Below are 23417 nucleotides of genomic sequence, written 5' to 3'. Positions count from 1 at the left end.
TTTTCTCCCTTATAAACTCTCTACACTTAACACCATTTTCTTTTGTTCAAAATTGCTTGATGTTCATTTTCATTCATACTAATAGTGAGAAAAGACTTTATTAAAGAATGAACTACATGGAGTTACATTGGTTTGAAGAATAGGTTTTGTGGTTTTGAGGGTTGTTTTTCTTTTTTTGGCTAGTCAAAAAATGTACAGTAATCTCACTAAATCGTTTTGGCTATACAGTTGAAGAAGTTAAATTTTTTTTTGTTGTTTGCACTTCTTATGCATCACTGATGCATAAAATAAATCATCTTGGGATAAGTGAATTATCTCATACAAAAACTCCTACCTTCTTACTTTTAAAATAAATTTAAAATGGCCAATATTTGGACCCACTAAGTGTATATATAAAGATATTTTCATTTGTGAGATTTTCTACCTTATGACCCATTACCCAACAGATGATTTCTGTTCTCTGAACCCTCCCACTGCTAGCATATGGTGTTTTTCTAGGATGTTGCAAAATCTGAACTTTCTGCCCTAAGGGATCTCTTTGCTCTGATAAACCTTTTTTCTACAGGAACTATTAACTGTCTCATTTTTGTCCCCAAGGCATCTCCCAGGTCTGACACATTATATGCTGCATGTCCTCCTGCTTCTGAAAATGTCCATTCCCAGACACATGCTTCCCAGACTTCATATGATTTATAAGGATTTTTCTTTTAAATTTTTATTGGATAGTTATTACAATGCACATGGATCTTACCTATATACAGATTTCCAAAATTCACCCATGTGTCTTCTATGACCCTTTGGTTTTTGGTCCAAATACAGACTGCCTTCATTTTTCATTAATAGTAAAATCAATAACAGTCTTGACCACAAAAGCACCTGAAGTCAATTAGATTAGTTTTGATGTCAAAATGGTTTTATTTGTGAGGGTCTTTTTGGCTTGCCAAAGAATAGACACCACTTTTCTCAAACTCTTTTAGCTGTGTTAAAGTAATGCCACTGCAGTATAGAAATTAAATTGGAAGAAAGCATTGATCTGATTTACAAAATTTCCCACCTTGTTTTTGAAATTACTAAAAATTGGCCAATATTTTGGCTCAACTAATATATGAAATATAAATTTGAATATATATACATGAATATACATATAAATACATATATATGTATATATGTATATAAAGAAATCCTTGCCATTTATGATAGTTTCCATTTGCAGCTGGCATGAAAAGTGATTTGTCCACATTCAAAGGTGTGAATTTTTGTGTTCTAAGTTTTGTCTTTGCTTTCATCTGCCTATTCCAAAGTGGGACATTCAGAGGTTGCATTTACTGCCTAGCTAGTACATTGTCTATTCTAAGTCTTTGTCATCTCCAACATTTCCCTTTCACTGGTACTTAAAGTGCAGATCTTCATTTTGCTATGGACCTTCCAAGACATGATAAAAAATAGTCACTACCTTCTCCAATCCCTTTTTTCCTGCAGTGATGATGTCTGATTTTTTAAAAAAAATTTTCTTTAACCTTCACCATGGTATAATATAAATTAAATTGAAATAAATGGTTGATCTCAAACAATTTAAATTTCCTTTCTTAATTTAATAAAATTGGTCAATATTTTTATGCACTAGGAATAAATTTAAAATTACTCCTTGAAATTTTTGACATTTTGCATTTGAAGGCCAATTCCAGTGCAGATGATTTATATTCTCAGAGTTCTCACAGCTATGACATATGGAAAATTTGAGGATGCTCCAGTCCTGACCCCTTATGTTCTCTCTTGGACAATATTTATTGTTCTTTTTGGGTTTTGTCTGACTCTTCATGATCCTATTTGGGATTTTTTTTTGGTAAAGATACTGGAGTTGTTTGCCATTTCCTTTTTCAGCTTATTTTACAGATGAGGAAAATGGCAGCAAATGGGGTTAAGTGACTTGCCCAGAGTCACAAAACTAATAAGTGTCTGAAGCCAGATTTGAACTCATGAAGTTGAGTCTTCCTGACTTCATGGCTGGCACTATATCCACTGCATCACCCATCTGCCCCTTGCTCTGATATCTAGTATTCTAAATGCTCCTCTACATCTCTCATTCTTTCTTTATGATTGTGTCCAGGCCGGATAGTCTTTGGGCTAAAATACCACTGCTTCAGACAATTTCCCTAATCAAACTCCCAATATCTCCTACTCTCTCAGTCTCTTCTTCTCTTCTAGTCCCTTCCAACAGTAATATTCCTCCTTCTACAGCCTCATTGCAGCATTCTAGATTAGAATTTTCCTTCAAACTCAGACATTCTAGGTTCTCAGTGTCCTCTCAGGCCTAAAATTCAGGCTTCAAACTTCCCTGAAAAATGGAACATTGAGAGGTAGGACTTATGACCCAACTAGGAAATTCTGTATTTTAATCTGTAGGCCACATCCAACTTTCTCTCTTCAGTGATACCTGGAAGCCCAGACATTCCGTGTTCTAAGGACCATCCAAGATGTGACATTGTTAGATCTAAGGAACACTTTCCTAAGATCTAAAAGGGTTTTTATTTTGCTAAAGTTTTAAAAATGTACTTATTATTACAGTGCACATAAGTTTTATTAATATAATGATTTCAAAGCATAAGTCCTGTTCCTTATGAGTCCTTAAAGCATAGCAACTTGTTGGGGGCTTTGGGGTTGAGAATATTTTATATTCATTATTATTAATAGAAATATCAATAGCAGTCTTTACCAAAGAAGTAACTGCATGACATCTCATTTGTTTTATTATGGAGGTATTTTGGGTTTTGCAGGGTTTTTTTAGCTTAGCCAAAGAATTGTCAGTACTTTCATCAAACCCTTATGTTTATCTGGTTGAGGGTGTCAGATGATCTTTCTAAGCTTCACCACTGTGTAATATAAATACAATTAGAATAAAGGAGTGATAGCATGTGAAAAATCTGAAGTCTTCTTTTTAATTTACTGCTTGATACTTTGGATCACTACGTATATATAGATAAACAAATCCTTACAATTAATGATATTTTCTCTTCTTGGGCTACTCCATGAACAGAAGATTTATGTTCTCAGAACCCTGACATATGTCCTCAGAGCTATGGTATATGGGAGTTTTGAGGACCTAGGTTCATCTTCTAGATTCTCTCCTTGATCTGATATCTCTTATTCTAAATGCTCTCCAAAATCTCTCATTCTCTTCCCTTTGACTACTTCCAGGATTGACATTCTGTGTTCTAAGATCCCATAATTTCTCACAATGTCCCGTATCAGTCCCTACAAGTTTTGCACTCTTTGTTTTAGTCTCTCCCAACAGTGACATTCCTATCTGTACAGCTTCACCCAGCTCAGGATTCTATATTGGAAATTTCCATCAATCTCAGATATTCTAGGTTCTAAGCCATCCATGTGTTCTAGAATTATGGCTTCACATTCCATTCCCAATTGTGTCACTCAAAGGTGGGACTTACTGCCAAGCTGGGAAATTCTGTATTCTAAGCTCTAGCTTGCTTTAATGCTACCAGGAAGCCCAGCTGTTCAGTTTTCTAACGACCTTCACAAATAAGACATTTTCAAATCTAAAGGAACACCCTCCTGAGATCTCTAAGATTTTTTTGCTTAATTATTTTTACCGTTTTATTTTAACAATGCACTTGAGTCTTACACAATATACTGATTTCCAAACAGAAGTCTTCTCCCTTTAGAAGTCATTATTACATAATATCATGTTTTAAATGGCCCAGAATATTCAATATTCATTATCCTTGATATAATGTTAATAGCAGTTTTTAGCAAAGAAGGAATTCCATAAAGTAGCATTGGTTTTTGCATGCAGATTTTTATGGTTTGGAGGGTTTTATCAGCTGGTGGAAAAATAGACAATATTTTCACCATACCCTTTTGATTATGTGGTTGAAGATGTGGGATTTTTTAAAGAATCACCAATGCATAATAAAAATTAAATTGGAATATATGGTTGACCTAGTATCAAAAATTTACCTTTTTTAAACTATCTAGAATATGTAAATATTTCATGAAACATATGAGAATATGTTCTTGCCATTTATGACATTTTCCATTCTAGGGCACACAGCAGAGCAGATGATTTATGTTCTCAAAACCTTCCCAACAATCAAACACGGTGGTTTTTAGAACGTTGCAAGATCTGACCTTTGCAGCTCTAATGGCTCTCTTTGCTCTGATATGCCTTCTTGTACCTGTTTTCCTATGTCTCATTCTCCTCTCCATGGCTACTCCAAAGGCTCACATTCTACGTAGTAACAACCTGTTTCTGAAAATTCCCATCCTAAGTCCTTGGAAATCTTTTCCTTCCTTTGTTTTTGCCTCTTCCAACACTGACATTAAAGCTTCTACAGCTTCATCTAGTGCAGGATTTTGAATTTGAAATTTCCGTCAAACCCGGACAATCTAGGTTCTAAACATCCTACCTGATCTACAATTCTGATTTTGGAATTCCTGATTTAATATTCTGGCATCACTTTTCATTCTCCACTGGAATGTACAGGGACAGGGGACAAGACTTAACTCTTAGGAAATTTTGTATTCTAAACTCTTAGCTTTCTCTAGCATTTCCATATGAATGCCACCTATACAGACATTCTATGGGCTACATTTTAGGTAGGTTCTAAAGTTGCACCATTCTATGATGTACAAAGTTTATTTTTTCATTTTTTATTATTTGGATTACTATTACAATGCATGTGTTACCAGTATACTGATTGCTTAACACGAAAGTCTTTGGTAAATAACACCTGGTTTTATTTTTGTCCAAAAATCCTCCCCATTCATTATCATTAATAGTAATATCAACAGCAGTCTTTACCAAAGAAGGAACTGCAGGGAATTGCATGTGTTTGGGTATATAGGATCTTGTGGCTTAGGGGGTTTTTTTGGATAGCCCAACAACAACCAAAAAAACCCTTTAGTACTTTCTGAATACTTTTGCAAAGCCTTTGTTGTTCAGGTTCGTTGAGGTTTTTCTTGTTTGTTTGGTTTTTCTTAAGTTCTACCACTGAGTAATTTAAATTAATTTGGAAGAAATGACTGATATCAAATCCAAAAATCTACCTTCTTAGTTTTATATTTTAACTAGAATTGTGCAATACTTTTCCCACTAAAACATATATGAAAACAAAAGCTCTGTCATTTACCATATTTTCCATTCTAAGGCTGTTCCAGAGGTGGTGACATGTTCCCAAGACACTCCCAGCCATCACATAGAGTACTTTTAGGACACTCCACGTTCTGCCCTTTGTTGTTCTAGGGTTCTCTCTGCTCTCATATCCCTGCCTCAAAGGACTTTTCTCCCTCTCTCATTTTCTTCTCCCAGGTTACTGCCAGGCCTGACATTCTATGTGCTACAATCCCACAGCTTCTGACCTCCCAATCTCTGCCACCTTCTCAGTTCTAAAGGTCCTGTTAACTCTTATTATGAGGTTCTAAGGACTCCTCTAGTCAAGAAATCTGGATTTACCATGTCCCTCATGCTCATTCCTTTTCATTTCTAAGTTCTGTGTTCCCTCCTTGATAAAAAAATTCTAGTCTTACTTTCCATTTAAAGTCACAGCATGAAGAAGAAGGATTTAACTCCTAGCTAGGAAATCCTATATTCTAAGCTCTAGAACTTTCAATATTGCCTCTAGAAGGGAACCAAAAGGGCAGGCATTCATTATTTTAAGGATTGTTCCAAGACCTGCCATCTTGATTCTAAGGAAACACTCTAAGGCTATTTAAAAATTTTTATTAATTGGTTAGTTATTACAAGGCACCTGGGACTTACTCATATTCTGATTCTGAAACATAAGTCTTGTTCCTTTTAAGCCCTCTTTAAATAATAACTTGATTTTTTCCCCATTGATCCTCTTAGAGAAAGAAGGATGAACACAGCAACAACAGTAGCAACAAACAGCAACAACAACAACTCTACGTTCATTTATCATTAACGTTAATATCAAGAACAGACTTAAAGACTTCTAGGAAACTGGACTAGTTACAAAGTGCAGAGTTTGGGGGCTGTTGATGGTTCTTTTGACTAGCCAAAAAATAGACACAGTACTCTCCCAATAACGATTTTGTCGGTGTGTTTAAAGATGTGTAGATTTTTTTTAAACATTACCAACATGTAATATAAATTAAATTGGAATAAGTGATTAATCTCAAACAAAAACTCTACCTTCTTGGTTTTTAGATAACCAATAGATTATAGCCTATTAGGCAGTGGCGATTTATACTCTCTCAGCTTTCGCAGATAGTGGTTTTTAAGACATTCTGAGATCTGACCTCTTGTGTTTGAGGATGGAAGTTTTGTTTGTTTTTTTTTTTAAGCATCACCACTATATAATATAAAGTAAATTGTAATAAATGACTGACAGCACACAAAAAAATCTTGTTTTTTTCAATTACCTAGGACTGGCAAATATATTGACAATTAAGAATACATATGAAAATAAATAAATATTTTCCATTCCAAGGATCGTTCTGAAGAAATGCACATGGGCATTATGGATATACTGAGTTTGAAATGTCTTGTTGTTTAATTCTGCTTTATGTAACAAGTTTTTGTTTTGCCAAAAAGACTCTAAATTATCATTAGAAGTAATATAGAATTGCAATCTTTACCAAAGAAGAAAGGAATGAAATTATATTTCTTTCCACGAATTGGTGTTTTAGAGATTTGTTTTTGTTAACCTATACAAAAAGTAACCAGTATTTCCATCATACCCCTTTGACCATGTGAATTTTGAGGTTGTGATTTTTTTTTATTTAAAAGCATCACCTCTATTGATAAATGACTGATACCATATGAACCTTTCTTGTTTTTTTTAAATTTTAACTGGAATTGGCCAATATTTTGACTCACAAATATATATGAAAATAAATCATTATTATTTCTGTTATTTTCCGTTTTGAGGGCTCTTCTGGAGATGGTGATTTCTATTCCCAGAGCACTCATCATACCATCATACAAGGTAGTTTTTAGGACACTCCAATTCCTGTTCTAAGTGACCTCCAAGTCCTGATCTTTTGTTCTGAGGTCTCTCTTTGCTCTGAGCTCCCTTCTTCTAAGGTCTCTCCTCCCTCCTTCACTCTGTTCTCCATGGCTATTCCCAATGCCTGACATTTTGTGTAATAAAATCCCACCATTTCTGACCATTTCCAAGCTCAGCCTCTGAATTTTTCTTTCTCCATTCTAAAATCTCTCCTAACTCTGATATTGAAGTTCCAAGACCTTGTCCAGACCAGGATTTTGGAATTGATGTTTATATATAGCTCAGACACTGTTAGTTTGATCTGATCTTCCATTTCTCAGGCCAAACCAGGTTCTGACATTCAGACTGCAACTTCAGTCCTGGCTAGGAAAGTCTTTGTTCTCTGAGACCTCCAATATTCTTCCCCTCCAAATCTTCTGGAAGCTTAGACATACCTGGTTCTAAGGATGCTTCCACACTTGGAGTTCTAATTTCTTAGGCCACAACCTCCTCTGATATAACATGGTCCTTTTATTCCTTTAACTTTTTCAATTCCATTGATTTCAGTACATTTCGCTTCTGCTTTATCATTGCAATGACTTCAAAGCACAAATCATGTTCCTTTTGATTTCACAGATTTAACATTTACTTTTTTTCATGAAATAAGTTTAATTATTTATTTGACTTTATTTATTCATTTATTTCTAGCATTTAAAAAAATTTGAGTCCCAAATTCTCTCCCTCTTTCAGTCCTCCCTCAACCATTGAGAAAGCAAGAAATATGATAACAATACATGTGAAATCTTGAAGAAACATATTTTCATATTATCTATATCACGGCAAAAAAAAAACTAAAAGAAAAAGAAAGTGAGAAAACTATACCTGTATTCAGAGTTCATCAGTGCTTTCTCATCACGAGTCCTTTGGAATTTTCTTTTAGAAGAATACTCCACAATTATTATCATTAAGAAGAATATTGATTGCTGTCTTACCTGATGAACAGATTGCTGAGTATTACAAGTTTTTCTTTTCCTTCTTTTCGGTCCTTATTGTTTTCAGGGAAATGAGGTACGACCTTTCACCTTGCAAGATTGCATGGGTGTCTGAAGACCTGGATTTTCATTCAAAGCGTCAGTGCTGTGCTGATACAAAATATATTAACATGAATGATTAAAATTCCTCAAAATACAATGGTTCCTTGTTTGTTTGTTTGTTTTTTAATTATCTGGTTCTTCCCCATACTTTGTCCACTGAGAACCAAGCAACTTCCTATGCTCCATAGCTGACTATTTATCATCTCCTGGCACCCCCAGCTCAGACATTCTCTGCCTTCAAGACCCCCCTGACTTCTGACATTCTGTGTTCTGAAGGCTCTCCAAGTTCTTACAGTCCTTGGTCTCCTACTTCTATCTTTCTCTGCTCTATGGATCCTACTAGTCCTGACTTCTTCTGTCCCAGGGTCCCACTGGCTCTGGAAATTTCTTTTCTCAGGCTCAGGACATCTTTCACATTCTGTCTTCTAAGGTCCCTCCCTTTGCTGTTAGGACAGGTTCTAGTGCCCCATCTTGGTTTAGAAATTCCACACAACTCGAACAATCCCTGTTCTACATGACCTCCCAGTTCTGATATACTGACATCTGTGTGCATTGCAAGTTCTAACATTCAGAACCCACACTTCTCTTTCAGCTCTACCATGCTACATTCCAACTCCTCTTCTACCTCCAAACTTCTCCTTTAAAAGAATCCTTGAAGCTTGGGCACTCAACTCTCTAAGGAAATTCCCCAGTCCTGATATTTTATATCTCACATCCTTACCCTGCTATAATCAGTTGGGGTTTTTGCCCCCCATTTTTATAACATGTACATAACCAATACAAAGATTTCAAGGAGAAGTGAGATCCTTTTAAACATAACACCTTATTTTGCCAAAAATATACATTATAATTATTATTATATTGAGAAAACCCTTTTGACTACATAGTTATGGATATGAGATTGATTTTTAAAGCATGAAAAATCAGATAAACTACATTAAATTGGAATAAATTATTCATTTCAGAGAATCTGCTTTGTGTTTTTTTATCTAAAACTAGCCTGTTTTGGCCCACTAAAAATATGTATTGAAATAAATCTTTACTTTTTCTGATACTTTTCATTCTAAAGTCCCTCCCAGGGCTGAGGATTGATATTGTCAGAACTTTTCCAGCTATCACCTGCAAGAGTTCTTCAAGGACATTTCAAGTTCTGGCCCATTGTATTCTAAGAGATCTCTAGTTCTCTTTAAAATTTTAATCTTACCTCTCTCATTCTCCTCTCAATGGCTCCTCCAAAACCTGTCATTCAGTGTGCTAAAATTCCACTGCTTCACACAACTTCCATTGTTCGCCTCTGAACTCTCCCACTCTCTCTGCTCTAGTCCTTCCCAACTCTGACATTTTACCTTTGAAAATCTCATCCAGCTTCCAATTCTTCATTTGAAATTTCCTTCAAGCTCTGACATTCTAGGTTCTAATATTCACCTAATATTTCATTTTCATTTTCCATTCCAAATTGAGACATTAAAGGACAGGAACTGACCCAGTCAGGAAATTATGAATTCTAATGGGCCTTCTCACACATACCCCCCCCCCCCCCCCGAAAGATAGCAGGAAATACTACAGAAGGTTCAATATCCTAAAGTCCATCTCAGCCATGACACATTTTGTTCTAATTCTGCATCCCTGAAGATTTTCTCTTTTTAAAAATTTATTTGGATGATACAATAATGCATATTGTTGGTCAATAATGGTATATATGGGGGATAATTTTGACTAGCCAAAAAATAAATAATTCTTTCACCTTACACTTTTGACTATATGGTTGACAATGAGATTTTTTTTAAAGGATCACAATTGTGTAATATAAAATAAACTGAATAAAAGATAGATCTCCTACAAAAAAAATCTACCTTCTTTAAATTATCTAGAACAGGTTAATGTTTTGGATGCTAAGAATACATATGAAAATATATTATTGCAGTTCATGATATTTTCAGTTCAAATGACCCATCCAGAACATATGATGTGTTCTCTAAGCCCACCCAGCAATGGCCTATAAAAGATCTTAGGACATGTAAGTCTGACTTTTATGTTCTAAGATCTTTCTCTGCTTGGAGATACTTTCACCTAAACATTTCCTAAATTTCTCATTCTTTTCTCTGTGGCTACTCCAAAAGTTTCCCATTCTATGCACCTAAATCCTCCAGTTTCTAAGAATTTTCATTCTCAGTCCATGAACACCTGCTACTCTTCATTCTTCTAGTCTGTCTGAACACTGACATTTCTGTTTGCAAAGCCTCATCCATCTCTGGATTATAAGTAACTCATTTCCATCAGATATTCTGGGTTCTAATTCAACTACCTGACCACATTCCATGCCAAAAGGTTTCAATCAGAGATAGAAGTTACAACAAAGCTGAGAAATTCTGAATTCTAAGATCTAAACAATCACTCACATGCCTCCCTGAATGGCATCTGGAATCCCAGCCATTCAATATTCTGGGAACATCCACAGATATGATATTTTCAGATGTAAAGGAAAACCCTCTTAAGACATATGGGAGGAGGGGAGAGAGAGGGGGATAAAGTATTTTTGCCTAATATTTTTATTGATTTATTTTTTTAATCACTTTAATCTTACTGATATACTGATTTACAAATGTAAGGCTATTTGCCCCATATGTGCTGATCTTAAAGCACCATATTTTCATGAACAAAAGTAATGAATATTCTTTATCACTAACACCAATATGGGTAGAGATCTTTAACACCAACAGAACTGCACAGAATTGCATTGGTTTTCTTGTACATATTGGGGACTTTTTTGGGCTGACTTCAAAATAATAGTGTTTCATGGTGTTTTCATTTTAATCAGAAATGAGAGTTAGAGCAAAGCTGGGAAATTCTGGATTTTAAGCTCTTGCCCAGCACTGACGCGCCTCCTTGAATGGTACCTGGAGGCCCAGACATTGTGTTCTAGAAAACTTCACAGATATGACATTTTCAGATCAAAAGGAACACACTCATAAGATCAATATTGGTGGGGTTTTCTTGCTTATGTTTATTTTATTAATTTTAAAAGGCACTTCACTTTGCTACAATATTGTTTTCATTATTACTAATATTAATATAAGTAGCAATCTTCCTTAATGATGGATCTGCATAGAATTGCTTTAGTTTAATGTAAAGATTTTTGGAATTTTAAAGGGGTTTTATTGACTGACCAAAAACCCAACTATTTTCATGATACCATTTTGACTTAACCACAATTAAGAGTGTGAGATTTGGGGTGGTGGTGGCAGGTTTCACATTGCTAATACATATTAAAAATTAAATTGGGATATATGATGGATCTCATATGAAAAATCTACTTTCTTATTTAAATTAGCTAGAAGAGATCAATATATGAGCTAATATATGAGAATATCATTTTGGCTCTGTGGTTAAGAGTCTGAGATTTAGGGGGCGGCAAGTTTCACATCTCCAATACATATTATAAGTTAAATTGGAACATATAATAGATCTTATATGAAAAATCTACCTTCTTATTTAAATTAGCTAGAAGAGGTCAATACATAAGCCAATATATGAGAATACATCGATGCCGGTTATGGTATTTTAAATTCAAAGGCTCATGGCTGAGGTCATGATTTATTAATGATGAGTAATCATACATGCTGATTTCTAGTATATTTTAAGATCTGACTTTAGAAGGTGTAAGTGATCTTTTGTCTCTAATGTTCCCTTTCTAAGCAATCACCTGCATCTCTTGCTCTCTTCACCATGACTACTCCACAGAGCTCATGTTCTATGTGCTAAAATTCTCCTACTTCTAACAATTTCCATTCCTGATCCCTGAATATCTCCAATTCCTCTTCTAGTCTCTTCCAACGCTGAAATTTCTCTTTCTAAAGCTTCATTAAGATCAGGATCCTTGATTATAAATTTCCATCAAGCTCAGATATTCTTGGATCTAACTGAATTTTCTGTCCACAAATTTTTTGGGTTTGTTTTCCACACCAAAATATTTTAATCAAAAGTCAGAGTTAGAAAAAAGATGGCAAGTTTTGGATTCTAAACTTTTGCCCACCAGCGATTTGGCCTAATGAATGGTACCTGGGAGTCCAGACACTCAGTATTCCAGGAATCTTAACAGATTTGACATTTTTCAGAGTTCAACATACACACTCCTAAGTTTTATATGTAGTTTTGTCGCTTACTTTTTCATAAGTTTATTTTGAAAAGACACTTGAGTCTTACTGATACAGTGACTTCCAAATGCACAATTTCCCTCATATATTCTGATTTTATAGCATCATGTTTTCATGGCCCCAAATACTCAATATGCAGTATTCCTAATACTAATATGAGTAGTGATCTTTATCACTGGTGGAACTGCATAGAATTGCATTGGTTTTCATGCATGAATTTTGGAAGTTTTAGGGAGATTTCTTGACTGGCCCCAAAAGAAATAGTGTTTTCATGATACAATTTGTCTGTGTGACAAAGGATGTGAGTTATTTTTTCATCGCCAAGGCATATTAAAAGTTAAATTGAAATATGTGATTAATCTTTAAGGAAAAATCGACCTTCCATTTGGGCCTACTAAGAAAATATCTGAGAATACATCGATAATATTTCTGAGATTTCTAATTCTAAGGCACACGCTTGAGGCCTTGATTTGTATGCCTCAGAGGCATCGTACATATTGATTTTTAGGACATTACAAGATGTGACCCTTGGAGGTGTAAGGGATCTTATGGCTCTTTTAAGTGTTCTCCTACCTCTCCCATTACCTTCACCAGGGCTACTCTGAAAGGCTCACATGCTATGTAGAGGTTTTTATCAATGATAAAATTGCAAGGAATTGCATTGGTTTTCCTGTATAGAATGTGGGAATTTTCATGGGGATTCTTTGACTGGCCCCAAAATAAAGTGTTTTCCTGATGTCATTGTGGCTCTGTGGTTAAGAATATGAGTTTTATTTTATTTTTTTCATTTCCAATGCATATTAAAGTTAAACTGGAATATTTGACTGATCTCATACAAAAAAATTGACCTTCTTTCTATCGAAATTACCAAGAAGAGGTCAATATTTTGGCTAGCTAAGAATAAATATGAGAACTGATGGCACTTATATAATTTTCAATTCTAAGGCCTATACCTAAGACTTCATACATGGTCACCTTTAGTACATTCCAAGATCTGACCTTTGGAGGTATACAAGGTTCTTTTTGGTTCTGATATTTCTTCTTTATAGGGTTTTCCTAATTCTCCTTTTTTTTCACTTTGGCTTCTCAGAAAGGCTCACATTCTATGTGATAAAATCCTCCTATTTTCTAACAATTCCCATTCTCAGCCCCTAAACATCTTCAACTTTCCTAATCTCTCCCAACACTGACATTTCTATTGCTAAACCCTCATCCAGATCAGGATTCTAAATTATAAGTTTCCATCAAGCTCAGACATTGTGGGTTCTAACAGAATTATCTGTTCAAGAAGTATGACTTCACATCCCATGCAAAAGTATTTTAATCAGAAGTTCAAGTTAGAAAATGACTGGGAAATCCTGGATTCTAAGTTTTTGCCCACTATCACCTTGTGCCCTTGAACGGTACCAGGAGTCAGAGACATTATGTGTTCTAGCAATCTTCACAGATATGACATTTTCAGAGCTAAAGGAACACAGTCCTAAGATCTAAAGGTCTTTGGGGGCTTAAGTTTATTTTCATGTTTTATTTTTAAAAAATACTTGAATATTACTCATACAGTGATTTCCAAATATAAGTACATGTTTCTTATAAATCACAATTTCATAAAAATATGTTCCACTCAGGAAAAAATGTCCAATGTTCTTTATCACTAATACTGTCAGTAGTAATCTTTCTCAATAATGGAACTACAGAGAATTGCACTGATTTTCCTGGATGTTGGGGGTTTTAATAGCGATTTTTTTTGGCTTGCCAAATATAAACTATTTGCATGATTCCATTTTGACTATGTACTTAAGAATGTGAGCTTTGAGCAGGGGGAGGTTGCTTTGCTAATAAATATTAAAAGATAAACTGGAATATATGATGGATCTCATGAAAAACTGACCTTGTTATTGAAATTACTTAGAAGAGGTCAATATTTGATCCAATTAAGAATATATATGAGAATATACTGATGCCATTTCTTAGAATTTCAGTGCTAAGGCCCATGCCTGAAACCATAATTTCTGAAGCATCATACAGACTGATTGTTAGGACATTCCAAGATGCGACCTTTGGAGGTATAAGGACTCTTTTGGCTCTGATATCTCATTTTAAAGTGTTCTCCTACCTCTCCCTTTCACCATGACCTCTGAAAGGCTCACATTCTTTGGTCTAAAATCTTCCTGTTTCTAACAATTCCAATTCTCAGCCACTGAACATCTTCCATTCACCCACTTCTAATCTCTTTCAACACTGACCTTTCTATTTCTACACCCTCATTCAGTTCTGGATCCTAAATTTTAAATTTTCATCAAGCTCAGATATTCTGAGTTCTAACTCAACTACCTGTTCAAGAATTCTGACTTCACATTCAACTTCAAAATGTTTCAGTCATTGGTAAAACTTACAACAAAGTTGAGAAATTCTGAATTCCAAGCTCTTCCCCATCACTGACATGCTCCTGTGAATGATCCCTGGTTTGCCAGTCATTCAGTGTTCCTCCTTCAGAAATATGCCACTTTGAGATCTAAAAAATGCCCTCTTAAGATCTATATGATTTTTTTGCCTAATCTTTTTATTGGTTTATTTTTAAAAGGTATTCAAATCTTCCAGACATACTGATTTGCAGACAGAGCATTATCCCCTGTATGTGTGCTGATTTAATAGCACCATGGCAAAAAATACTCAATATTCATTATCATGAATACCAGTATGAATAGTGTTCTTTATCAATGACCAAACTGCAAAGAATTGCACTTTTTTATGGGGATTTTTTGGCTAGCCCCCAAATAAAGTGTCTTCCTGATGCCATTATGACTCTGTGGTTAAGGATGTGAGTTTTATTTTCCTCATTGCCATTGCATATTATAAGTTAAATTGGAATATGTGGGTGATCTCATACCAAAAAAAATTAACCTTCTTATTTCTATTGAAATTACCAAGAAGAGGTCAATATTTTGGCCAGCTAAGAAGATATGTGAATATACATTGATGGTACTTATGTGATTTTCAGTTCTAATGCCTATACCTAAGGTATCATACATGGTCAGTTTTAGTACATTCCAAGATGTGACCTTTGGAGGTATAAGGGCTCTGATATCCTTTCTTCTAAGTGTCCTCCTATCTCTTCCACTTCCTTCACCATGACTGCTCTGAAAGGTTGACATCCTATTCACTAAAATCCTAATTTTTTTCTAGCAGTTGCCATTCTCAGCTCCTGAACACCTCCAACTCTCCTTCTTCTTGTCTGTCTGAACACTGACATTTCTCTTTCTAATCTGAACTCTAGATTAAGAATTTCCATCAAGCTTAGATATTCTGGATTCTGACTCTACTACCTGTTCAAGAATTCTGACTTCACATTCCACAGCAAAATATTTCAATTAAAAATGTGAGTTAGAAAAAAGCTGGGAATTTCTGCATTTTAAGCTGTCACCCACTATCACTTTGTCCCCTTGAAAGGGTATCTGGACACCCAGACATTCAGTTTCCTAGAAATATACATAGACATAAAACACTTACACCTTAGATCTATATGATTTTATTTGTTGAACATTATTTTAATGCTCTCTTTTTAAAGAAGTACTTGAGTATTGCTGATAGACCAATTTCAAAATATAAGTCTATTCTTCTTACAAATGTTGGTTAATTGAGGAAGAATACTCAGTTTTTGTTAGCAATAATTCCAATTTCAATAGCAATCTTTCTCAATGAGAGAACTCCATAAAATTATATTGGTTTTCTTGTAAATATTTTTTGGATTTTAAGGGGTTTTGGCGGGGGATAAAAAAAAATATTGTTTTGTGACTCCACTTTGGCTGTGTGCTTAAAAATGTCAGTTTGGGGGATATTTTTTGAATAGTCAATAAATATTAAAAGTTAAATTGAAATATATGATTGATCTTACAAGAAAAATTGACCTTCTAGTTATTGAAACTACCTAGAAGAGGTTAATATTTAGGCCAACTAAGAATATATATCTGAGAACACATTGATGCCATTTACGGGATTTTCAATTGTAAGTCCTTTTCCTAGAGCCATGGTTAATGAACTCTGAGGATTCATACATGGTGATTGATGGTATATTTTAATATCTGACCTAAGGACATGGAAGAGCTCTTTAGGCTCTAATATCCCTTCTTCTAAGTTCTCCTCCCTCTCTCATTCTCTTCACCATGGCTGCTGTGAAAGGCTCAAATTCTATGCACTGTTTCCCAAAACTTCCATTTCAGACCATGAACATCTCCCATTCTCTCTGTTCTAGTCGCTCTAGACACTCTCAAAGTCTCTCTCAAGAACTTTGGATTTGACTGTGCAACATGGGAGACACTGGCACAGGACCGCTCAGCATGGCGTGCCCACATCAGGAAAGGTGCTGTGCTCTTTGAGCAAAGCAGAATTGAGACAGCACAAAGCAAACGCAGAATGTGCAAATTTGGGATATCCACCCCAAATATTCAGATGAACTATCTGTCCCCAACCTGTGGTAGAGCATTCTGAACTTGTATTGGTTTGATCAGTCATAGTCAGACACACTGAAATTTCACTTTACAGTGGTGATGTCATTTTGGTCCTCTTCAAAGATGAAGGACAACCAACCAGTCCTTCTCAACACTGACATTCCAGTTTTTAGAGCCTCCTCTGACTCAGGATTCTGGATTTGATATTTCCTTCAAGATCTGATATACTAGGTTCTAAATACCCTCCCTGATATAAAATTCTGGCTTCACCTTCAATCCCAAATCTGGACTATCAGAATCAAAATTTACCTCCCAGATAGGAAATTCTATATTCTAAGCTCTCAGCCATCTCCAATTTTGCCTCTTGAATTTGCCTCCTGGAAGGCTGGACATCCAGTATTCTAAGTAACTTCCAAGAAACCACCCCCTCTTATGAACTATAAGGTTTTTTCTACTTTTATTTATAGGATTATAATTAAAATGCACATGTATCTTACTGATATAATGATCTCCCAATACGTCTTCTTCCATATAAGGTGTATGTAACACGTAGTTTTTGTGGCCAAAAGTACTCTATATTCATTATCATTAACAGTAACTACAATAGTACTCTTTATCAAAGAAGGAACTGCATGGAATTGGATTTATTTGAAGTGTTTTGGGGGAGGGGGAATTCTTTGGATAACCACAAAAACAGAAAGTAATTTAACCATATAAATTTACTTTGTGGTTTAAGATGTGGGTTGCCTTTTTTTAAACCATCACCACTGGGCTAATATATATTTAACTGTAATAAATTATTGTCATATAAAACAAATCTAGTGCCTTTTTAATTTTCAAATTAACCAAAACTGGGCAATATTTTGCCCCACTAAGAATGTATACAAAAATAAATCCTTGCCCTTCCTGATGCCATTCTAAGGCCCATTCAGAACAGATGCTTTATATTCTCAGAGCCCTGTCTGCTATGACAAATGGAAGATTTTAGGACACTCCAGGCCTGAACTTTTATGTTCTAGGAGCTCTCCTCCTCTGCTGTCCCATCTTCTGAGTGCTCTCATTCTCTTCTCCATGTCTAGTCCCTGCCCTAATATTGTGTATGTTCAAATTCTACTCCTTTTAATAATTTCCAATCTCAGCCTCTGAACATCTCCCACTCTCTCTGTTTTAGTCCCTCCCCAAACTGACATTCCCAACTGCTCAAACGTCATCTAGCTCAGAATTCTGAATTCGAAATTTCCTTCAAGCTCAGATATGCTGGGTTCAAAGTACCCTCCATGATCTAAAATTCTGGTTCACTGCCCCTTCAAATTTGGACTTTTAGAATTTGGACTTAACCTCTGACCTAGGATGTTCTATAATCTAGGCTTTCAGTCATGTTCAGCTTTTTTCCTTAAATGGTACCTGAAAGGCCAAACACTCAGTATTTTAAGGACTTCTCAATTGAGTGACTGTAATTTTTATCAGTCACAGATTTACTCAAAGAAGGAATTACATGGAATTGCATTTTTTCTGGTGTATACATGCTTTGGGTTTATGTAATTTTTTTAGGCTAGCCTTTCACCATATCCTTTTGGCCCTGTGGTTGAGGATGTCAGATTTTTTTAAAGCATCACCACTGGGTTAGTAAATATTAAAATGGAATAAATTATTACTCTCATGAGGAAAATTTACTTTCTTCTTTTGTACACTAGCATTGGCCAAAATTTTAGCATGCTAAGAATACATATGGATGTAAATTCTTATAATTGATGAGATTTTCCATTCTAAGGCCCCTTCCAGAGCAGACGATTTCTCAAAAGCCCTCCCAACAATCAAATATGGTGGTTTTCAGGACACTTCAAGATCTGACCTTTTGTGTTCTAAGGGTTCTCCTCTCTTTCCTAATTTCTTCTTCTAAGTGTTTTCCTAACTTTCTCATTCTCTTCTTCATAGCAACTCTCAAGCCTGACACCCTGTGTGCTAAAATCCTATAACCTCTGATAATTTCCATTCCCTGCCGCTGAACATCTCCCACTTTCTCTGTTCTATTTATTCACAATTCTATTATTACATCTTCTATCTTCATTTCTGGATTCTAGATTGGAAACTTCCTTCCAGCTTAGACAGTCTAGGTTCTAAGTGCCTTCTCCAATCTGATACTCTGGCTTCGCTTTCCATTCGAAATTGGGACAGTCAGAGGTGGGACTTAACTCTTCGCTTAGAAATTCTGTATTCTAAGCTCTCAGACACCTTCTACTTTCCCCCTGGAGTGGTATCTCGCAGCCCAGATGTTCAATGCTCTAAGGACCTTCCAAGACATGTCATTTTTGGATCTAAGGAACTAAAACTTCAGTGATCTTCAAGGTGTGTGTGTGTGTGTGTGTGTGTGTGTGTGTTTTAATTATTGGATTACTATACCAATGCCTATGTGTCTTACTGATCAAAAAGATTTCAAAACATATTTCCTCCCTTATATATACATATATATATACATACATAACAACTTGCTTTATGGTCAAAAATACTCTGGATCCATTATCATTAATATTAATATCAATAGAAGACTACCAAAGAAGGAGCTGCATGGAACTGCATTTTTCATTGGGAAGGGTTTTTCTGTTTTGTTTTGTTTTTCTGGGGGCTTTTGGCTGGACAAAAAAAACCCCAACAAAACAGACAGCACTTTCATCTTACACTCTTGACTGTACATTTGAGTAGGTGAGATTCTTTTTAAAGCCTCACTACTGGACTAATATATATTAAATTGGAATGAATTATTAAGATCATTTAAACAATTCAATTTTCTCTTTTTTTTATTTATCTAGAACTGGTCAATACTTTAGCACACTAAGAATATATGTGAAAAGAAATTCTTACCATTTATTACATTTTCCATTCTACAGCCTCTTCCAGAGCAGATGACGTATGTTATCAGAGGCCTCCTAGCTACTGCATATGGAAGTTTTTAGGACACTCCTGATTTGACCTTTTGTTTTCTAAGAGCTCTTTTTGCTCTGTTGACCCTTCTAAGTGCTCTCCTAACTCTCTCACTCCCTTCTCCATGGCTACTCCCAGACCTGGCATTCTTAATGTCCATTCTCAGTTTCTGAACATCTCCCATGCTCTATGTTCTAGTCTCACCTAATACTGACATTCCAGCTCTTATAACCTCATGCAGCTCAGGATTCTGAATTCAAAATTTCCTTCAAGTTCATGCATTCTATGTTCTAATATCTAATGATCCAATACACTGGGGCTTTACTTTACATTCTAATTTGGGACATTCAGATATGAAACATACCTCCTACCTAGGAAGTTCTATAGATCAAGCTCTCAGCCACCTCTCACTTTCCCCCTTGAATGGTACGTGGAAATTTTGACATTCACTGTTCTAAGAACCTTCAAAAACATGACATTTTTGGAGGTAAAAAACCACCCTAATGATCTGTAAAGTTACTCTTTAAAATTTTTATTCATTGGATTATTAATACAATGCACATGAGTCTTCCTGATATTATGATTTCAAATCCTAATGTCCATTCAAATCATGTCTACTATAAGTCTTCAGTACATATCACTCTGTTTTTTCTTTTTGTCTGAAAATAGTCTACATTCATTATTAGTAATAGTAACTTCAATAACAGTTTTACAAAAAAAAAGAACTGCAGGGAATTGCATTTTTTAGGGTTGCAGATTTGAGCGTTTGGGGTTTTTTTGACTAACCCAAAAATAGACAGTATTTTCACCATATCCTTTAGACTGTGACATTGAGGATGCGATTTTTTTCTTTTAAAATTTCCCCAATGCAAAATATAAATTAAATTAGAATAAATGATTTATTGAACATGAAAAATCTACCACATTCTTATTTTCCAGTTTACATATAAATGGCCATTTTTTTGCCCATTATATATATATTTTTATATAGTATTACATACCTACATAGCCTTGTAATTTCTAATATTTTCGATTCTAAAGCCCTTTCCAGAGCCGATGTTCTAAGAGCCCTACAAGATATGAAATATGGAAGTTTTTAGGACATTCCAGGTCTGATCTTTTGTGTTCTAAGAGCAATTCTTGTTCCAAGATCAAAATCCTTTCTTTTAAATTCTCTTAACTCTCTCATTCTCTTCTCAATGGCTATTCTGAAGCCAGACATTCTGTACATTAAAATCCCACTGCTCTCTCTCTCTCTCTCTCTCTCTCTCTCTCTCTCTCTCTCTCTCTCTCTCCCTCTCTTTCTGTCTCTCTCTCTCTTCTCTTCCCTCACAGTTTTGACTTTGTAGCTTCTATGACCTAGAACAGATCAGAATTCTGGATTTGAAATTTCCTTCAAGCTCAGATATTCTAGGTTCTAAGTACCTTCTCCTATCTGATATTCTGGCTTCACTCTGTGTTCCAAATTGGAATTTACCTTATAGTTAGGAAATTACATATTCCAGGCTCTCCTTGAAATGTACCTGGGAACACTCCTTAGCATTTAATGTTCTAAGAACTATCCCAGGCCTGACATATTTTGTTTGAAGCTCACAGCCTTCTATGGTCTAGAAAGGTTTCTTTAATTGTGTATTTATTTGGATATTTTTATACTGCACATGTACCTTCCCAATATAATGATTTCAAAGCATAAGTCCTATTCCTTTGAAAGGCTTTGCACAGAACATTTTATTTGCCAAAAAGATGCTACATTTAATATTACTTATACAATAATAATAGCAGTATTTACTAAAGAAGGAGATGCATGGAATTGCATTTGTTTTGGTGAACAAGTTTCTGATTTTCTGAGGTTTTATGGCTAGTCATTAAGTAGACCATTCTTTCACCAGACACTTTTTGTGGTATGGTTGAGAATATGAGATGTATTTTTGAAAGTATGTACATCGGGCTAATATAAATTAAAATGAAAAAATTAAATTCTTAACAAAAAATCTACTTCTTATTTTTTTAATTATCTAGAAATGGCCAATATATTGGCCCACTAAAAATATATATATGAAAATTAATCCTAATATATAGATGAAAATAATCCTTACTGTTATGATTGTTTCAGTAGTTCTAAGGTCCAGTTCAGAGCTGATGATATATAATCTCAGTGTCCTCCCAGGTATCAAATATGATCATTTTGAGGACACCCTAAGATCTGATCTTTTGTGTTCTAAAGGCTCTCTTTGCTCTGATATCCCTTCTGCTAAGTGTTTTCCTTAAATGTCTCACTCTCTTCCCCATGGCTCATCTTAAGTCTGACATTCTGTTGGCTAAAATCCTATGCTTCTGATAATTTCCATTCTCAGTCTCTGAACATCTCCTACTCTCTCTCTTCTAGTTCCTCCCAATATTGACATTCCATATTCTACAGCCTCATTCAGCTTCAAAGTCTAGATTAAACATTTTCTTCAAATTCAGATGTTAATGTAATATTCTGCCTTCACTTTCCACTCTCAATTAGAACATTAGGAGATGGGACAAATCTCAAGCTAGTAAATTCTATTTTTGACTATTGGCCACTTCTAGCTTTCTCCCTTGAATGGTACCTGGAAGCCCAGAAATTAAGTATTCTAGGATCTTCCAAGACATGACTTTTTTGGATCTAAGGAAACATTCTCACACCATGTATAAGGTTTTGGGTTTTTTCCAGGTTTATGATTATTTGATTATCATTACAATGGGTCTTCATGTTATACTGATTTCAAAATATGTCTTGTCCCTTATAAATAGTCAGTACATAAAAACATGGGTTTTGTCTAAAAATAATCTACATAATATCAGAAGCAGTATTTACAAGCAATTGCATTTGTCTCAGTGCGTACCAACGCTGGGTATTTGGGGGTTTTGAGGGTGGGGGTTGACTGGCCAAAAATAGACAAAACTTCTACCATACCTTTTATAATTTTGTAGCTAAAGATGTCAGCTTTTCTTTTTTAAAGCATCACCCTTGGGTTAGTATATGTTAAATTAGAATAAATTATTAATGTCATACAAACAAATCTATTTTCTTCTTGTTTTTATCTTAACTAGAACTGGCCAATATTTGAACCCACTGAGAAAATATGTGAAAATAAATCCTTGCCCCTTGTGGTGTTTTCCACATAGGATGGTTTGGGGCATAGACCCATTTTTTGTTCTGACTGGTTTCTTTGCTCTGATGTTCTTTCTAAGGGCTTTCCTCCCTCTCTCGTTCCCTTCTTCTTGACTATTCCCGAGCCTGACATTCAGTGTGTTGAAATCACACTGCTTCTGCCCATGTCCATTCTCCACTGCTAAACATCTCCATTTCCCTTTTCTGGTTCCCTCCCAACACTGATATTCCAGCTTCTCCAGCCTCCTCCAGCTCTGGATTCTAGATTTGAAATTTCCTTCAACTTCAGGCATCCTAGGTTGTACATGCCCTCCCTGCTCTAATATTCTGGGGATTCACTTTCCAAGCCAAATTGGGACATTTAGAAATGAGACTTGCTTCCTTGCTAGGAAATTCAGCGTTCTAAACTCTCAATCATCTCCAGAATTTCCCCTTAAAAGATTCCTGAAAGTACTGCATAACAATCAGTGATCTAAAGACCTTCTCAGCTCTGACATATTTTGTTGAAAGGCTCCAGCTACCAAAAGTTTATTTTTTAATTTTGTATTTGTTTGGATATTATTGCAAATCAAATATGTTTTGCTGACACAATCATTTCAAAATATATATTGTGTCCCTTTGCAATCCACTAAAAGATTCTGTATTGATTATCACTAATAACAATGGTAGGCTTTACCAGAGAAAGAACTGCATGAAATTGC

General features: G+C 35.2%; 1 protein-coding gene across 4 annotated transcripts in view; it reads right to left on the bottom strand.

Moving 5' to 3' along the window:
- The window catches only part of LOC140516115 (uncharacterized), a 67907-nt gene that overhangs the window by 8855 nt on the left and 35635 nt on the right, over window positions 1–23417 (bottom strand). For all 4 annotated transcript variants that reach the window (XM_072627084.1, XM_072627083.1, XM_072627082.1 and 1 more), the window contains one exon: window positions 7958–8107. The gene's annotated coding sequence lies outside the window, so the exon portion shown is untranslated. The remainder of the gene's footprint in view (window positions 1–7957; window positions 8108–23417) is intronic.

This window comes from Notamacropus eugenii, chromosome X (assembly GCF_028372415.1).
Source record: "Notamacropus eugenii isolate mMacEug1 chromosome X, mMacEug1.pri_v2, whole genome shotgun sequence".
NCBI classification, from domain to species: domain Eukaryota; kingdom Metazoa; phylum Chordata; class Mammalia; order Diprotodontia; family Macropodidae; genus Notamacropus; species Notamacropus eugenii.
This window is presented reverse-complemented; position numbering and strand designations above follow the sequence as displayed.